Below are 20,611 nucleotides of genomic sequence, written 5' to 3'. Positions count from 1 at the left end.
TGGTTAACGATGGATGCGTATAGAAGAACATATTGCTTCAATGTGAATCCAATAAAGGAGCAAGATCTATGGGAAAAAACAGGGTCGCCAGCACTGGTTCCGCCTCCAGTTAAGATCAAGCCGGGTAGGCCCACAATGAACACGAGAAAGGACAAAGATGAGCAACCTATTAGTTCAAAGACACGGATGAAAAGAAAGTATAACCCAATACGGTGCCTGTATTGTGGTTAAGTTGGGCACAACAGAAGAACGTGCAAAATGAAGAAACAAGAGGAAGCTGCTTAACAAGCAAGGCTTATGCAACTTCAACTTGCAGTAGTTGTTGACCCTGCTGATGCTAATGCTGAACATGCACCCAATGAAACCCCGATTGATCCTGTTACTCAAGATCCTACCAATCCACCAGCAGCAACTTTAAATGCACCAATTGAGATGATCATTGACCAATCAGAAGGAGTTCCAGTTACACAAGAATCTCAACCTTTATCTGTTTTCAGCCAAGTATAATACTTTATTTGTAATATATCTTTTATTATAAATTATAATGTTCCATAATGTGAACATGATTTGTCAATTGACTTTATCCTTCATGATGATAAAATGCAGGATAAAGTTAGAGCAAGGCCTCCAAAGCTTCATGTTAAAAAAGGAAAAGCAACAATTCCAGCCTCACCACAACCGGCTGCAACTACAACAATTCCAGTTTCAGCTGAAACAATCAAGGGCACCAGTTCTGCTACTGCGAAGAAACTTGCTAGCTTCATGACTTTTGTACCAACTCCCGGATTCAAACACCCGAGGAAGAAAGACAACGATGTTTGAGTTGTGTTTCATTAAGGGCTGAATTATGTATTTTGTAAAGGGCTGCTACTTTAGAATCTTTATGCATTATAGACATATTGAAGTATTTTGTACAACCTTATTCATATTTTGGTATAGTCCAAAATTAAGTAACTTATGTTTGATATTATGAAGACTTCATTAATAGGTTTGGTATTATTGGGAAGACTATATTAGCATGCTTATATGGACATGCAAATGCTTTGATTTTAATACATATGGTTAGACTTAATTTATCTTATGCAAAAATGTTTAGACTTATTTTTTATTCACTTATTTTTAGAATTGTGTAAAAATTTGTTAAGCTAATGTCAAAATATGTAGGTTGCATGATTGTTAACGGATATTCAAAAATGTTCAAACCGATTTATTACATTTCACCAATACTCTTAACAAGATCCAACAAAACAATAATATCACCAATGCTTTTACAAGTTTTTCATTTTCCCATTGATTTGACACAAAATGCTCCAACCACTAATATAAGCATTATTAATAGGACAAACATGAAAAAAAACATCTTCACTACTCTAACTTCAGCTTCCAAACTACCCATTCTCCAACCTAGTTTCACTTTCCAATCTTCATAATCACTTTCAACTTCAAACTCTGCTTCTGCCCCACCATTGGCAACTTCAAAAACTTCATATTCATTATCATCTATCCAACTAAAGTAGTTACGATGGCTGCCTTTCTGCATATTTGAAGTGAAAAATTTGAATCTCATATTAATGGTGAAAGGGGGGGTTCAAGAAACTATGGTTCATACCAATTTAAACTCACTCGATATCTTGGACAAGTGTGAAACAATCTTCCTGAGTTTTCTGGTGTTCCGGATTTCTTGATCATAGTTTTCAGCCCACAGAAACAGGTTCTATCCATCTTCATCCTCCTTTTTCGCATGGAAGAGCTAGAGCCGAAGCTACCAACTGATCGCGGTGATAACCCAGCACTTCGTCCTCCACCGGCGCTCTGCATCTTAGCTTCTAAACCTGGGTGATGTCTTTGCACCACTGCAACACCATTCCTTAATGTTTCCGTTCAATTTGGGGGTTAGAGTATATAAAATGGGAATAGGAATTATTTTGACATAATAAAGAGAACATATCTTGTCAGCTTCCAACTGGGTACACACCTTTTAACACACCTGTCACTTAACGGTCTACGTGTACTGCCGTTAACGGAATATGTGAACCCATAAACAAAAGGACAAACGTGATCGATGTCAAATCTTTTGAGGATTAATTTGATTAAAAAAATTTTCGGGGACAAAATTGACAATCGTGCAATCTTTTAGGGACCAATTTGAACATTAACCCATATTAATATATTAATAATAATTAATAATATATTAAAAAATAATAATACAAATAAAATAATAATATAATAATAATATGTCATTATTGTTATACTTTTGCTACTAACAATATATTCTTAAAATATTTTTATTACTATATTAATAATAATAATAAATTATGATTGTTACAATAAACAGTATTATAAAAAATTAATAATATACTAATGATAATAATAATTACTCATCTTTAACGAAAATAATAATAATAATAATAATAATAATAATAATAATAATAATAATAATAAAACTAACCGTTAAAATACAAATAAATAAATTTATTCATCATAATAATATAAAAAAAATACTTACCCATTAAGAATGATCTAGATATTCAATAATATATTTTTGAGGTAGTGTGAAATTACGAATCATTTTTTTTTTAAAATTTTTTTCCTAATTTTACTCCCTCTCTTTCCTTCTTGCTATTCTTCTTCCCCCTCCCTTGCAACCAAACCAAATGCTGAAACCCTCACCAAAGCGAAACAATCATACTTTTTTCCTACAAACTTGCGTTTTGCATTATATAAAGCCCCCTTTAGATTTTTTCTAAATACGTGTCAGACATGCAGCATCGTCCCCTGCCAATCACAAGATACGATTTGCTTCTGCACACTAGCCAAACACAGGTTGCGTTTGGATAATTTCAAGGTGGTCAAATGCCGGTTTTGTCTGCATGCAAGGGACATGGGACCATGGGACACGTTTCGGCAGTTGCTACTTCCCCTTCCATGCCAAACAAACTTGCGTTTTGCAGCAACCTTTTTTCTTTTTTTTGTTTCATTCAAAATGTGGATTGCGTTTTGTAGCTCACTGAACATGCAAATTTACATATGTAGATAACACACCATGTACCAATATACTTAAATAATACTATTTTTAACTCTATTTTTAAATTAATTTCTATCAAAAAGTTCTATCAAAGTCCAATTATTTGTCTAAAAATATGATTACATGCAAATTGAAGAATGAATGAATGATGGCCACGGTAACTCTTTCGTTAAATGAGTAACATGGGGAATAATTTTGTGGCAACTACTCACATAAAGATATTAAAAATATATTTTCATGATGATTCTTGTTTAAAAAGGTGTAATTTATTTGTTTAACAACACTTTAAATAAAAGTAACACTTTTATTTTAAATAAAAATCAAGCCCTGCAATCTATTATCCAATGGTCAAAATGATGTATCTTCACATGATGACAATCATTAAATCTTCATTGGAGTAGCCACCTAATTTTGTATCCTTAAATATATTAATGACAAAAAATTATTTACACATATTGGACACAACTTTTATTTTGTCCTTGTACAAAAAAATCAATCCCCAATAACAAGGGCCCAACAGCTCCAAACTCCTTTTAACAACACCGTACTTAAGCTACCAAACCGCAGCGGAGGCCCAGCACAGATGTCAGATGGCATATCCATATGCCTCTTGCAAGCTGCACTCGGATTCAAGTCCCAGCTAAGGCTGGATGTTGTTTAAAAACCCATAGTGTGTTATTAGGTGTACATGCCTCGTAAAAAGATCTAGTCATAAATAAATAGGCGTAATAACTAACAACAACTACTTGGCTCCGAGTCCACCACATTTAGGAGGGGGTGGCTCGAGGCAGCTTCCTTCTGCCCTCTGCCCTCTGCCGCGTGGTGCATCAACACTAGTCTTTAAAATATGGTATCATGAAATCCGTAAGACCCACAAGTGAGGAGGTATCTCAGGACGAAGGATCATCCACATGTCGTGAGGCATAAATTGAGGGTGGGGGAGAGGCATGCATCAGTGCAAATCCCTGAACATAATACGCCGGGATACCCCCAGACATGACAACGGGGTATGCTCTACCTGTGGAAGCGATGGTCCTGCTGCACCTGAAAACGACAATCCGACCATAATCTAAAACTGATCCATCATAGGTCCCGGTTGAATACCAAATCCTTGATTCACAAATTCCGATACTAGATCCGGTGACTAGAATTGAGGCACACAACAATAGAATGGATCAGGCTAATCATGAGTAGGCTGACTCAAGCATGACTGCTATATAGGTGGGTCATCTGATGACTTGGATCGGCGAGTCCATCTACAACGGCCTGTGAAGACAGTGTTGGACATGGTGGTCCAAGTGTAAGGTAATCCTCAGGGATAGCACTTGTGAATCCCAAGACCCCGATATCATCATCTCTAGGCTCCTATTCTCTCGGGTGAGCCTCGTGTCTCTGTTTAGCATTGCCTCCGACTCTCCTAAGCCGTCGCCCTCCTCCGGGATGCAACTCTGGTAAATCCCCATCCTTTGGTTGTCGAAGCTCAGGAGCCTGGGGTGTGTAATCTGACAGATCAGGTGGTATGGGTCCAGCCATAGGATCCTGCTGGTCACCGTGCCCAACCAAGACTAGATGTGCCCACCCGACGTACCATTGTATGTACCTCTGCGAGGGACGCAGGTCAATGCTGTGATAAATACGCACCCGACTTAGCCCCCTGTCCCGCCACATGTCGTACCAACCACTCAAGTAGTCAGGGTACCACTCGTTCCTACCAAATCGTCCATCGTGCACGTGCATCTCATCAATGTTCAGTGGACGTGTAGGAATGTGCTGCAAACCACTCAGTTGCCTCACAACACGATCCACTTAATGCCACTCTACAATCGAAAAGCACAACAGTGGACAGACGGCATTCCATGACTCCTCACCCTCAAACACAATCGGTGGCAGAATATGCTGGATATCAGGGTCAGCATACGGGGTCCACTCAACCTACGCAATATCCACATAACACAGTAAATAACAAGGCAACTGGTATACAAAATGACAAATGCAAGGAATACATACATTATGAATATCAAGGTTGTTGAGAAGCCGTCTCCACCACCGAAGTCTAAACTCTTCAGAGTCATTACGCTGCTCATAACCAACCCACCTGCAATGTAATGAGCCATCAAGAATTATACATCCGTACACCGTAAGTTCAAATAATAAAAACAAAAAAACAGATCGCATTATTACCTCTCAACCAACGGAAACCTCCACTGGTCAAATCCCTGGGGGCGACATGAGGGGATACGATGGTAAGCCCACGATAACAAGAAGCTCATGCAACCACCCATGTTATGCTGCGTGTAACATGTTCCCCGGCACAACATGAGGTACAAAAAGGCAAGCACAGCAGAACCCCAACTCAGCTGACCACATTGATCCAGGTCTTCCAAAAGAGGCAGCCACCTGAGGTGAACTCGGGTGTTGGACTGATCCGGAAATAAGAATCCCCCGATAAGTTGCATAATATACCCTCTGGTGTACTGAAGAAGTCGCTCAGGCGTTGCGTCCTCTTCCAAATTCCCGCACACAGTCTCTCTGAACCAGGACAAGTTGATGTTCCATTTCTGTCTATCAGCAGGTCCTGGTACAGCTCCTAGTAACTGCTGACATATGTCAACAATGCTCCGTCCTTCATAAAAAAGCTCCCAGCCGGCCATGCAACCACTAACAGGATCTCCACTAATCCGAAGCCCCAACTGATAAGCCACGTCTTGAAGAGTGATACTCATCTCCCCACATGGCAAATGAAAGTTGGTGTCTCAGGTCGCCATCTCTCAACTAATGCAGAGACCAACGCATAATCATGCTCGAACTGAAGGATGAAGGCCACATGTTCAAAACCTGCTCGTCTAAGGAGTGGCCTGACTAGCTCGCTCGGCCGCGTGGGTATGCGTCGTCGTGTCCGTAAGACTCTGGCAGGCTTAAAAACAAAAAAAGAATAGTCAATTAGATTAAATGTTGCAAAGCTTAAAACACAATAAAATAAAATGTAAGTTCTATACCAATTGCCCAAGCCTTCCTGCGATGTGCTCTACCCTGTCTAGTCTGTACAAGGTGTCTTCGTAATCTCTTCGCAAATCGGGTTCTATCTCTGCACACAATGTACAACTTCAAAAATGAAAAGAAAAAACAACAAATAATTTCCACAATTCAACGACTAAATATTTAAAGCATAATAATCTTAAACTGAGAAATTTAAATTTAAATCACATAATACCAACATAAATATTTATAACATTGCCACTTAAAATAAAATTATAATTTATTTATACTAATCTGAAAGATAATAACACTTAAACCCTAAGCTAAAGTTAGTTATCCTAAATGAAGATTTAAATTACTAAATAAAAGTATATTATGTTAAAAAATTAAAATTATACTAAAATTATCTTATTTCAATTCTTAATTTCTATATTAATTTAATCTAATTTAAATACTAATTTCTATATTAATCTAACTACACTAGTCTAAATATTTATTCTATTCTAAATCTAACTATACAAATCTAAATCTAAAATCAAATAAACCAAATAACATTAAATAGAAGAAGGATGAAAAACATTTCAAATGAGTGAAGAAGCAACCGCTGTAGGTGAAAACACAGAAGGAGAGTGAGAGTAGTAAGTGGTTGGTGCAGTAAAGGAGACCTGTACAGACACCCCAGATCGGGAAAGCTCCTGGAGATCTCCTCCCGAATTGAGGAGACCTGTAGCGATCTGTTGCAGATTGGATTTGCTCCATCCTAAATCCTAAAGCCAACAAGCTTTTCTCAACTTCCTTTAGTTGAATTTTCTAACAAAAATACTATATGTATACTAAATTTTATGAAGAGGAAGTATCTAATTTGAGTGTCCACCTAGCATGATTGATTTTCTAAGAAGATATACAAATAGACTTCCTATAAATTATACCATATACTACCCACAAAGCTTTGCAATTACATTCATTCCAACCAGTTGAGTAAATTTGCAATTAAAATCAAGGCGTATATATATCCAATTACCTGAAGCAGCAGTTACACCAACACCATCTTTGCTTGGTATGATCAGTATAGTTGAATCTCTTAAGAATGACCAACATTTTCATTCCTTTCCACAGCATCTTTCTCAACAATATCATCAATCTGAACCGTTTTATTCTCTTCAGTGTTGCTCCCATCACCGCCATCAGCACCTCCATTGTCATCCAAAGATATCAATTTACCATCCTCAGCAGTCTCTCTCTTCAACCTCGAAACCCTCTCACACAATTCAATGAACTTCCTCTTCCTATACGCCTCATGGGCGCCATGGCCCTCCTCCTTCCTCAATCCATCAACCCCACTCTTGTCAGCATCCCATTTCTTTTTCTCTTCCAATAATCCGCACTTCTCAGCTTCCAATTCAATGATCCTCTTCATAAGATCCTCAACAACCCCTCTCTGATCATCCCATTTCTTCTTCTCTTCCAAGAGCTCAGACTTTTCAAACTCCAACTGCATGTTCCTATCCCTAAGAGACTCACTCACACCCTTTTCTTTCTCCAATTCGTCATTCATCTCCAAACAATGCATGCACTTTCCAGCAATGCTCGAATCAGAACCGACATTCTCCTCTTTCTTAACCTCAACGACGACCTTTGCTCCTCCATTTCTGAACTCCCTGAGATGTGATTCGGGGTTCAACTTATCCGAGCTTTGGATACTGTCTTTCACTTTGAGGGACGCGATTTCCTTTTCCTTCTGTTGAATCGCCACGATGAGGTGTGATTCCCTTTCGAGCAAGGCGCGTTCGACTCGGTCAAAATCGCGAGTGAGGGTGGCTCGCAACTCGGACACGAGGGTGGGGATGGGTGTGTCGTTTTGGTTGTTGTGAGGGTCGTTTTTGTTGGTTTGAGCAGCCGAAGCCCCTCGCAATGAGACCGAAACGGTTTTTGGCGTTTGGGGTCGGAGAGACATGTGGGATGCCGGAAAAGAAGAAGCTTGAAAACCGAGATGGCGAGATGTATTGAGAATGAGAAGGGAGGTTAAAGGGTGGTGGAGAATTGTTTTCAATTGAATTTGATGGCGCTAAAAAAAAAAAGGCTTGTGGGAAGGCGACTGTTGATTGCTGAATGCTAATTGCTAATTGCTAATTGCTAATTGCTAATCGCTATCCCTGTTAATTGCTAAGTATTAAACGACGCAGTTTGATGGGGATTCATAAACCGATAAAGTCATCCTTCCCTTTATATTTTTACTAATATTTTCCACTACTTTACACCATAGTTATTAGAATTGGACTGAACCGATCAGTTTAATCGAAAACCTAATAAACCAATAATCTAGTCAGTTTGGTTTATGATACAGACCATTTCTATAATTAACTCGGTCAATAATGATTAAATTCGTTAAAAATCATACAGTTTAACACGAACCAGTATGATTAAAGCGCATGACCCGCGTGTCTTCACAGTGCACCGATGGACATGCTGGATTAAATGTAGGCTTTAGCACTAGTTCACATGAAAAATGCTCTAAGCCAGACATTTTTCTTTGACAATTATAGACTAATAATAAAATTATACTAACAAAGTTCACATAAAAATGCTTTAAACCTATAATCATACACTACTTCATGGAATTAGCTATAGTGAAAAAAGTTGAAGAAGGTGCTGCAAAATCTTTTTTAGAAGATGCCTGTTATGTGGTGAAGATGAGAGCTGTACAATAGAAGGTCCAGTTTTCGTTATACTCCTTATTTTTTAATAATTAAAAATATGCCCAAGAGATTAAGTATAAGTATGCTGAAATGGATGGTATTAGTGTATATAGTGAAGATATTGGGCTTTGGTTAAAAAGATAGATTGGGCCGGTAATTTTTTTGTAGCGTCAGTTTCCATGAAATGAAGTAAATGAGAAAAAAAAAAAGTTAACCCTACTAGAGCTTTAGTTTAGGTTTATAGGATTGGGCCCAGTTGGGTGGGATTTGATTGGTTTTCCATTGGAAAAAAAAATAATAGTTTAATTAGTTTATAGTGTGGGATGCATGTGGTATGCCACATCCTTGAAGGTTAAAAAATATTGGGAAGTAAAGTAACTGACTTCATTTACGGATCAATGCATGAACAAAAAAAAAATAAAAAATAAGAATCAATATGTGCGTATGGTATGAATATTGTAGATGTTTATATTTTTGAGGACTACTCAGGTTAAATTTTTATTTTTCTAATTGAAATTTCTTATGTTATGCAAAATTTGAAAGTCTAAATTTCACCAAATCACTCAAACTTAAATGTTAATTATAGTTTCTTTTTTTTTTTTAAATCAAGAACTTAATTATTTACTAACTCCTATAATGTGAACTTCATTGGGTTTAATTGTTAGTCATTTAGTAAACATTAAAATTATAATTTGTCATTTATGTGTTTATATTGATTTGTATAATATTATATTTTTATTTATGTATTTGTAAGTTTAATGTTATTTATTTAAGTTAGTTACGCACATAATAAAATGTCCAAAATTTTATTTATACAAAGTTACATGATACGTATAGAAAATAATAATGATAAAATACTCATAGACTGGGGTTTTGAACTCCAAACTAATTACCATATAATATTTTGTACGCTTGTAGTGCTATTAATAAAAAATAAGTAATAATAATTCTATACATGTATAAGTAGGTTTATATGTTGGCCAGTTTTCTGGTGGCACAAGAAATGGTGTTTAGTGGTGGCCAATTGTTGACCCACCAATAAATGTATGACACTTGGCAAAAAGATTACAAAAGGAAGCTTGCTTAGTACTGAAAATGATAAAATTTGTTTAATTGGATTCTCTTGCTCTTTTTTCTTTTTTTCTTTAGACGTTGATAGTAGATTACTGTACAAGATGTCTCTGGTACGGGTTGAGAGATGGATCGAGAACTTGCGGGTTGAGGCAGATGCCGGATCACTTGCCTGGAGCAATGGGGGGTGGTACCTGCAAAGACACTCCGACGCTCAAGTCAGAATGGATCTAAGAGGTAGAAGGTGTGAGGAATGAATGAATACCTGGAGGGACCTGGGTCCTCTATTTATAGATGATGGTGAATATCTTATCTTATCTTATTTGGCTAAGATAAGGGAGACGTTTGAATTATCTTATCTTATCTTATCTTATTTGGCTAAGATAAGAGAGACGTTTGAATTCGAAAGTTGGTTAGGAGCTCTAGTGGGCTGGTTCCGGGCCTTCTGGAAGGGCGAAGGGGGTCGGACCCTGGTAACCGAGTTCGGGGACCGTTCTGGGTGTAGGATCCGTGGGCCGGATTCGTAACAGTTGCCCCCGGAGCGAGAGAGTGAGGGTGCTCGGTCTCATCGCTGGAGAAACATTTTCCTCGCCATTGTGGTTTGGCAAGGAGATCGTTGTTTGGTTTTTCCGATCAAGGTCAAGGATTTGGGGAGTTCCTAGCCGTTTCATGGTTAGGCCAGGAGCGCGTTGTTTGGGCGTCTCATCACATGCCGGGTTTGATGACCGTTCCTAAGAAGGGCTCGGAGATCGGGTCTGGAACAGTTGCCCCCGGAGCATGAGAGTATGCTTTCTTGGTCTCAATGCTAAGTCATTGGAGAGTCTGATTCTCTGTAGTTCGGGAGACTGTGAGAGGCCTGAAAAAGGCGTGACGTCATCATGTACCAATTGGTAGGATGTTGGTCAATATGGATTTCCGCGAATTGGAAGACCGTCAGCTCATGCTTGTTTTGTGTGGCCTTTTTTGGGCCGTTATTGTGAACTTATTTTAGGCCTCTTGGTGGGCCGATTTCAAGACTTTGTTTATTTAGCTTATTTGGATTCCCGTTTTGTTGGCTTTGCGGGTGATCGATTCACGAGTCACTATTTTTGTTATTTGGATATCCGTTTTATTGGCCTCGGGTGATCGATTCCCGGGTAGCCGTTTACTTATTTGGATATCCGTTTTATTATTTGGATATCCGTTTTATTGGCTTCGGGGTGATCGATTCCTGGGTAGCCGTTTACTTATTTGGATATCCGTTTTATTATTTGGATATCCGTTTTATTGGCTTCGGGGTGATCGATTCCCGGGTAGCCATTTACTTATTTGGATATCCGTTTTATTGGCTTCGGGGTGATCGATTCCCGGGTAGCCGTTTGCTTATTTGGATATCCGGTTTATTATTTGGATATCCGTTTTGTTGGCCTCGGGGTGATCGATTCCCGGGTAGCTGTTTACTTATTTGGATATCCGCTTTATTATTTGGATATCCGTTTTGTTGGCCTCGGGGTGATCGATTCCCGGGTAGCCGTTTGCTTATTTGGATATCCGTTTTATTGGCTTCGGGGTGATCGATTTCCGGGTAGCCGTTTGCTTATTTGGATATCCGGTTTATTATTTGGATATCCGTTTTGTTGGCCTCGGGGTGATCGATTCCCGGGTAGCCGTTTACTTATTTGGATATCCGTTTTATTGGCCTCGGAGTGATCGATCCCCGGGCCGCTATTTTTGTTATTTGGATACCCGTTTTGTTATTTGGATATCCGTTTTATTGGCTTCGGGGTGATCGATTCCCGGGTAGCCGTTTACTTATTTGGATATCTGTTTTATTATTTGTGGGTAGACCGATGTTGTTTGTCATAAGACGAGGTCTCCTGGTCCGAAGTCTCGTCGTACCGTGCTGCCATTGTACCTTTGGCTTATTCTCTATTTTAAGACTAGCTCACGTAGGTGTGCTATACTCCTGACCTTGTCTGCAAGGCCCTACTTTGCTTCTTTGTTGTTTCCTCCCATGGTTCTGCGTGGATTTTGGTGTGCATCGAGATCGGAAAGGAAGATTCCTGCTGCGTCTCGGGATCTCTTGCGTAGGGCTAAGCTGATGTTGTCGTATTCTACCGCGGTTTCCCGGTCTCCGTGGATGGTTCCGACGGAGCCATCTTCTGCCGTGAACTTCATTAGAAGGTATTTGGTAAAGATGACGGCGGAGAGGTCGTTGATTGTTTTCCTTCCGAGGATGACGTTATAAGCGGTGGAGTTCTTGAGGACCACGAACTCGGACAGGATTGTCTTCCTCTGGCTTCCCGTCCCTATGGTAAGGGGAAGAATGATGGAACCGTCTGGCTTGAGGAAGTTGTCTCCGAGTTCCGTGACACTGTTGCGGTGTGTTTGGAGATTTTCGTTGCGGAGCCCGAGCTTGTCGAAGGCACCTCGGAAGAGGATGTTGGAGTCTGCGCCGGTGTCCACCAGTATTCTCTGAACTAGTCCTGTTCCGATTCTCGCCGAGATGACGAAAGGTGCGTCTTCGGCCGAGGTGCTGTGCTGGCAATCCTCGGGTAAGAAAGTTATCGTTTTGTCGGCTGTGGTAGCTGGGGCTTGATCTCTGACGGCCAAGACTTTGAGGTCCTTTTTTAGTGTTGATCTTGACTTGCTTGAGACATCCTTGCCCGTGATGACATTTACTACTATGGCCGGGTCGTCTTCTGGACTTTCCTTGGGAGGTTGTTTTTGTGTTCTCAGGTTGCGTCCTTTCCTCTCAGGCGACCTGTCTTTTTCCGCGCGTTTTGGTTCTCTGATGATTTTGGCGAACTCTGGGGGTTTGCCGTCTCTTATAGCTTGTTTGAGGGCGTCTTTAAGGTCGAGACAGTCTTGTGTCCTGTGCCCGTAACCTCGGTGGTAGTCGCAGTAAAGGGTCTTGTTGCTGCCCGTTCTTTCTCTGAGTTGTCGGGCTTTCGGGATAATACCCCGATCCGCTATCTGGTGGTATATCTCGGTAATCGAGGCTGTCAGGGGTGTAGTTTGAGAATTTCCCGATCCTGGGTGGTCGGTTTGTGTTGGTTTGTTTGGGTTGGTCTCTTTGACTTTCTCTGGGCATCGGATTATGGCAGGGAGTCGGGTTGCCGTGTGGGGTGTTGCCGTGTTGCCGTTTATTGGTGGCGACGACCTGGCTGACCTCCTCGTCGTTTATGTAGTCTCTGGCGACGTTTTGGATCTCGTGCATGGTCCATACTGGCTTGGTGGTGAGGTGTTTGCAGAAGTCTTCGTTCATGAGCCCGTTGGTTAAACAGAGGCTTGCGACGGAATCCGTGAGTCCATCAATTGTTAGGCATTCATCGTTGAAGCGGTCCAAGTATTTTCGTGTGGATTCGTCTTGTTTCTGTGTGACCCCTAATAAGCTGATGGGGTGTTTAGCTTTGGTGATTCTAGTGGTGAATTGGGCCATGAACTTCTGTGAGATATCGTGGAAGCCAGTTATGGATCCGTTGGGGAGGGCGTTGAACCATTTGATCGCAGGGTCAGCTAAGGTTATCGAGAAGGCCTTACACCGGATCATGTTGGCGGCTCCTTCCAGGTTCATCCTGGCCTCGAAGGCCGTTAGGTGTTCCCATGGATCGTTGGTCCCGTTGATGGTGTGAAAATGAATTTCAACATCCAATCTAACCGGCAAGTGTACCGGGTCGCATCAAGTAATAATAACTCACATGAGTGAGGTCGATCCCACAGGGATTGAAGGATTGAGCAATTTTAGTTTAGTGGTTGATTTAGTCAAGCGAATCAAGTATTGGTTGAGTGTTTGTGATTAACAGAAACTAAATTGCTTAGAATGTAAAAGGGAAAGGGAGAATTGCAGTAAACTAAAGAGCAGGAAAATAAAGAAGCTGAATCTTAAAGAGCAAGTAAAATAAAGTGCAGAAACTTAGATTGCAAGAAATGTAAATAACAGAAGCTTAAAGTGCAAGAAATGTAAATTGCTTGAATCATAAAAGGAATTGGGGATTGGGATTGCAGAATTTGAACAAGGAACAAGTAAATGGCATTAAACATAAGAGAGAAAATTGAAGTGCAGTGAAGTAGATCTTAACAGAAAAGTAAAATGACTTGAGAATTTAAAGAACTAGAAAGCAGTGCTTAAGTTGCAGCAAATTAAAAGGGGTTGAGATCTCAGGAGTGGAAGAGACTAGATAACAAGTCTAGATCTCAAATCCTTCCTTGATCCAACAAGAGCAATTGCAAAAGAAGTAAAGAAAAGTAAATTGCAGAAACAAAGTAAATGAAGAAGCACTAAACAGTAATCCAAATTCAATTATGCAGAAAGAAAATAAACAAGGATCTCAAAGTGAGATTGAAACAGAATTTCTTCAATTCTCCACTCAAAATCCAAAGCAAGAAAATAAAAGAGAGTTCAAGCAAGAACAGGGAAGAAGAGAATTCAATTCTCCTTCCTAATTCTCCAAGAACAGAAAAAAATGTAGAAGCAAAAGCTCAAAATCAAAATGCAAGTAAAAAAAGAAAATTCAAAATGAAGTCTAAATGTCCTAATTACATCAAACTAACTCCTATTTATACACTTTCTATTCTTGGATATTGGAATTTGGATGGGCTTTTGATTTGGTGAAGAATTGAATTAAATTGGAATTTTAAATCTCAATTTCAGTCCAAATGCATCTCCCAGGGGAGTGCTCAGCTCATAAAGTGAGCTGAGCTTTGACACTTAGTGTGAGGAATGGTAGCGTGCTTGTTGCTGGGTGCATCAGGGGAGAGCTCAGCTCACTTTGTGAGCTGAGCGCTAGTGCTAATGTGTGTGCGTTGTGTGCTGCCCAGGGACCGTGTCTTGTTGCGCGCTCCCCATCCCTTGTCCGTGTCATGCGTGCCTCATTGCTCCAAGGGGTAGCGCTCAGCTCACTTTGTGAGCTGAGCTTTGGTGTATCCAAGGAAGGGTCCTTGGTTCGAAACCCATGGGAAGCATGCGCTACCCCTTTTCTTGGTTGCCTTGCTTCCTTGCTTCCTCAAGGTGTGGGGTTCGAACCCTGGGGAGTGCATTTGGCCAATTTTGGCTTATTTTCCATGTGAGTAGCGCCTCCACCCTTTCCCCTTGGTCATGGGTTCAAGTCTTGGAGCATGCATTTGGAAATCATTTTTCTTGAATTTCTCCTCTAGCGCTCTCGATAATGCTCACTTTGTGAGCTGAGCTTGGTTCCTCATTTCCTTATTTCTTGGTCTTGTGTTGTGCTCAGCTCACAAAGTGAGCTGAGCTTTGTGCCTTTGTCCCTTGGAGGTGAGTGTAGCCTCTCTTAGTGCTTGGTGCTCCTGGAATGAGTTCCATGGTTTGTTGCACCCCACTTTCTCCTTTGTTGGCCACACTTTCTATTCCTTGAACCACGCTTCTTAGGTCACGCTTTTCTTCTTTTCTTCTTTTCTTCACCTACAATTAATCAAAACAACCAATCAAAGAATCACCAAATTCACAGGGTTTACAAATCAAAAAAATGCAATTAAATTTGGCCTAAGCCTCATGATTTAGTATCAATTATATGGTGGTTGTTTGATTAAGAGAAGTTATGCAATTCCATTCCAAATTACTTACTTAGAGTACAAGAAAGTGTATAAAACCAAATGAAAATGAAGGAAAAGACTATTAAAAAGGGTATATGATGACTTGTCATCACACGTCCTATTTCATGTCAGTGGGCTTGTTGAAGTCCTTCAGGAGTTTGGCTCTCAAGGATTTTTCTGTGAATGAGATGGCTTCCATTATCACGTGCATGTTTCCTGCTCGTTTGGCCTCCCGATGGTGCCATCAGTCGTCTTCTCCGCGTCGGTGTTTCGGGTCTAGGGAAACGCTGCGATCGTGCTGTTTGCAGTGTTGTTGCTCAAGGGGCCTGGTGTTCCTGGTATCGCGATGAGATTAGGTCCTGGAGGTCGCTTGGCTTGTATGCTCCGGGTGGTACCGTTCTTTGGGTGTGACTCGGCCTTTGAGGTTTTGCACCCTGAGGCACAACTCTTGGATTATCTGGACCGCCTTCTCTCCCAGGCCATCGGGTGGCCGGGCTTCAGTAGAAGGACGATTGTCCTCTCTTGGTTGTTGCTGGGTTGGGGTTGGTTGGCGATGTGCCGCGTTTATTATCCTCCCATGGGTGGGAGGAGTGTTATCTTGGAGTTCGAGAGTTGGGCTTTGTGGGTTTGAGTTGGGGTGTCGGGTGGAGGATTGCTCCTCGAGGTTCTCCGTCATGCCGCCACGATTTGGCTGTCCCCCGTATCTATGCAAGAACCTTGAGAACTTTCTTGATCTATTGGCTCCTAAGAGGTCTGAGCTTGGCCACGGTGGTAGCATTTAAGGAGGTCGTTCATGATGTCATGGCGACAGAGTTGTCACAGGTGAGGCGGCGGATGACAGAGGTTTGGAACCTAGTATTGAAAGAGGTGACCTCGTGGGTTTGGAGGAAGAGCTTGAAGAGTTCAAAAGAAGAAGCAACCTCAGTGGGCATGGAGCCGAAGTAGAGGGAGAAGATGGGGCCATGACGCTTGGAGAGACGGATGAGGGAGTGGTGAATGAGAGGGTCCAAGAGGTGGAGGTGTTCCACTAAAGGGAGGCGAGACTTTGGGCTCAGAGGATTTAGAATTTCACCGTTGGAGTAGGGCGAGGGTGCATAAAGAGTGTTATCACTAAGAAGGTAATTGCAAGTAACATTTTTCCTTTGGGATTTCGCTGTTGGAATAGGGCGAAGGTGTGTTATCGCTGCAAAGGTGATGTAAGTTAAGGAAACATTATTCCTTTGGGATTTTGCCGTTGGAGTAGGGCGAAAGGGTGCGTAAACATGCAAAGGTGATGCAAGTTAAGGAAACATTATTCCTTTGGGATTTCGCCGTTGGAGTAGGGCGAAGGTGTGTTATCCCTGCAAAGGTGATGCAAGTTAAGGAAACATTATTCCTTTGGGATTTCGCCGTTGGAGTAGGGCGAAAGGGTGCGTAAACATGCAACGGTGATGCAAGTTAAGGAAACATTATTCCTTTGGGATTTCGCCGTTGGAGTAGGGCGAAGGTGTGTTATCCCTGCAAAGATGATGCAAGTTAAGGAAACATTATTCCTTTGGGATTTCGCCGTTGGAGTAGGGCGAAAGGGTGCATAAACCTGCAAAGGTGATGCAAGTTAAGGAAACATTATTCCTTTGGGATTTCGCCGTTTGATGCATAAACATGCAAAGGTGATGCAAGTTAAGGAAACATTATTCCTTTTTGCTCTCAGTTACACGCAAGAAATTTGAGTTTGATAATTGCTCTTCTGGGTTATCCGCCATGCCGCCACAACGTTGCAAAGTCCCCACAGACGGCGCCAATGTACAAGATGTCTCTGGTACGGGTTGAGAGATGGATCGAGAACTTGCGGGTTGAGGCAGATGCCGGATCACTTGCCTGGAGTAATGTGGGGTGGTACCTGCAAAGACACTCCGACGCTCAAGTCAGAATGGATCTAAGAGGTAGAAGGTGTGAGGAATGAATGAATACCTAGAGGGACCTGGGTCCTCTATTTATAGATGATGGTGAATATCTTATCTTATCTTATCTGGCTAAGATAAGGGAGACGTTTGAATTATCTTATCTTATCTTATCTTATTTGGCTAAGATAAGAGAGACGTTTGAATTCGAAAATTGGTTAGGAGTTCTAGTGGGCTGGTTCCGGGCCTTCTGGAAGGGCGAAGGGGGTCGGACCCTGGTAACCGAGTTCGGGGACCGTTCTGGGTGTAGGATCCGTGGGCCGGATCCGTAACAATTACCAAATTTATATTTTTATACATGACTTAAAAAAAAAAAAAGAAAACCCAATTTACAAGAGATAGGGAAAAAATAAAAAAGAAAAAGAAGAGAAAAATTCTATTATTTCTATTAGTATTCATGAACACTAACATATTTTATAAATTATAAATGTTTAATTTAAATATTGTAATATTAATTTAAAATTATATGAAAATTTTAAATTTTAAAATTATAAATTTTAATTATGTAATATATTTTTGAATAATTATCCAAAAATGTCTTCAAAATTTTTAATATTGAAGATTTGAGTCTACTAAGTTTTAAAATGGGCAATTTACCTAATTAAATAAATCCCATGAAACCTTTACCTATATACACAAAACACAAACTTGTTACGTGCTTTATATTATTAGGTAAACCGTGGGAGCCAACCACGGTTTCTACTCTCTACATAAACCGTGGCTGGCAGGGACGGATTACTCATAAAAGAGAATCATCATAAACCGTGGCAAGTTACCACGGTTTATTGAGGGACAAAAATGTACATAAAACCTTGCTACCAGCAACGGTTTATCAAGGACTTAGAATGACCGTTTAATTGAATCACTTTGGGTGTGTTTGGAAAACACGTTGGAAGAGAAGAAGCAAGTTTAGATTTCTTGAAAGCTTCAATCTTTGGTTTGGCAAAATTTTTTTCATAAACGTTTACAAGAAGCAACAATTTTAAGCTTCTGCGTTTCACCAACAGGCTTTTAGCCATCAACATTCAATCTTTATTTACATTTTACCAACTTTATCCTTTATGCATGTTATCATTGTATTATTTATGAAATTCTTAGTATTTTTGTTTATATGAATTCTCTTTTTCTATTATTTATTATTTTTATTTTTTTGTTAATTATTTGTTTGACATTATACATTTTCATAATGGTGATTTTTTTTGTATTATTTTTTTATTATCTTTTTATAATATAATTTATTGATCCTATTAGATAAAACAAATTAAACAAAAAATTAATTATAAATAATAATAAAAAAATTATAACATACTAAAAAAGAGTACTAAAAGTACTAAAAATATACTATATAAAAAATATCATAAAAATTTTTTTGATTTATTTCGATCACTACCAAGATAAATATTTAATTTTTTTATTATTCTTAGTACTATCTAAAATTTATATTTTGTTAGTTTTAATTAAAAATATATTTTATCAATTTTTATGTTATTTTTATTTTAGTATATAAATATTAATTTTATTATAAAATTAATTAATAAGATCTATTCAAATAGGTGAATTACAATGATAAGATAATATACAAAAATTATTTAAGTTGATGTCTATTTTAGTAATTTTTTTATCTAAAAGTGATTTTGAGTAATGTAATCCAAAAATTATGTATTTATACTACTAAAGACGTAAACCGTGGGAAGCAAGGGAGTTACCTTTGAATGCCTCCTCTTCATAAACCGTGGTTGGTAACCACGGTTTATGCCTACCATTTTCCCTTCAAAATTCGTGGGACTCAGCCACGGTTTAGGACCAACTTTTTTCATGAGTAATCCGTCCCTGCCAGCCACGGTTTATGTAAAGAGTAGAAACCGTGGTTGGCTCCCACGATTTACCTACTAATATAAATTGCACATGCACGTAACAAGTTTGTGTTTTGTGTATATGGGTAAAGGATTCATGGGATTTATTTAATTAGGTAAATTGTCCTTTTAAAATACACAAAACAATCCATAATATTTACTTTTTTTGTTAGATAATATAATCTCCTTTTATTTTGATTCTTTTAATCAAAATGACTATTAAATTTTTTAAATATTACTTTTAAATTTTTATAAACAATTTTATATTTAACTTTTCGAATCAAATTTTAGAGAGACCGGATCGTTTAACGAAAATAAATGTTGGAGACGATTTGATCTATTTTAAAATTTAAGAGACTAAAGTCTCTCATTTTAAAATACCCAATGATTGATTTTGATAATTATTCTATATTTTTGTTTATATAATTTTTTTTAAATTATTCATGTTAATTAAATTTAATTATTTTTATTTTTTAAAACCAAATTAATTTTATAAAAGGATTTTTATTTTTTTATTTATTTCTTGTATGAGTTTAAAATTCTAGTGTTTGTGAATTTTTAGTGTTTATAAATGTAAACAAAAATTTACTTTAATTTTTAAATATAATTTAATTTTTATTTGCTATAATGATCTGTCTTTTCAAACCCAGAAAACCTAACTCATGTATATTTGAGCATTTATAGAGGATGTGCTAACATCTATCTTCTCTTTATTTTTCTAGTATAAATAAATTATTTTTCCCAAATTTCCGTTTAAAATATTTACCTTAACTATTAGTTCAAAGTTTCTTTAGAAAAATTAGGTTTGGCACTTCTTTGTAGTCATCATAGGCATAGTAAAGTAATAGATACCACAGAATGCACCTTATATGTTAACTAAGTTTTTTTAGTGGCATGTAATAATTCAGTAAGATGTTCACCTTCCTACAATGAAATAGGTGATAACCTTTTTAATTTGTATACTGTCTATTAATTTTGTTCCTTTTTAATAATAATAATAATTTTTCATCATACATAATTATATTAAAATCAGGTAGCAAATTATAATTTATTCTTAGATTTAACAAAATATATTTTTAGTAAATTATGTATCATAAAAAATATTTTGTGAAAAATATTTTTGCACTAATATTTTTAGTATATATATATAAGTGTGGTCCGTTAAAGAATAAAAAAGTTAACTAACAAAATAAAAAATATTTAAGAATAATAGAAAATAAAATATGATATGATTTTATACATTTAATTATTAATGAATTAATTGGATGATATTAAATATAATAAGTATTTAATTATAAATATTATATATATAAAAGTATAAATATTAAATTTAAAACACGTTTTTAATAAAGTAATTAGTTAATAAATTTTGAATATAATAATCTAATTATTCGTCAGATAATATAAAATAAAAGGCAAGTTAGCTAAATAGAACAATTGGAACCCATGTTTACCAGTTACAATTCTGTAAACACAGCATATGTGATGAGCGGATATTTTATACATTTTTTGACATCA

The 20,611-nt window shown here is 38.3% G+C and overlaps 1 pseudogene across 1 annotated transcript; it reads right to left on the bottom strand.

Annotated features, from left to right (window-relative positions):
• Positions 1-3,511: 3,511 nt before the first annotated feature.
• On the bottom strand, positions 3,512-7,955 carry LOC107616445 (uncharacterized; annotated as a pseudogene). Its single transcript, XR_015902664.1, has 5 exons — positions 7,023-7,955; positions 6,022-6,110; positions 5,207-5,939; positions 5,033-5,120; positions 3,512-4,957 (listed from the first exon to the last, which is right to left on the bottom strand). The product of XR_015902664.1 is annotated as an uncharacterized LOC107616445 (transcript).
• Between the last annotated feature and the right edge of the window lie 12,656 nt (positions 7,956-20,611).

The sequence above is a fragment of the Arachis ipaensis genome, chromosome B1, assembly GCF_059453495.1.
Source record: "Arachis ipaensis isolate K30076 ecotype BB chromosome B1, ASM5945349v1, whole genome shotgun sequence".
Taxonomy (NCBI): domain Eukaryota; kingdom Viridiplantae; phylum Streptophyta; class Magnoliopsida; order Fabales; family Fabaceae; genus Arachis; species Arachis ipaensis.
The sequence above is the reverse complement of the archived record's forward strand: the minus strand, read 5'-3'. Positions and strand labels throughout refer to the sequence as shown.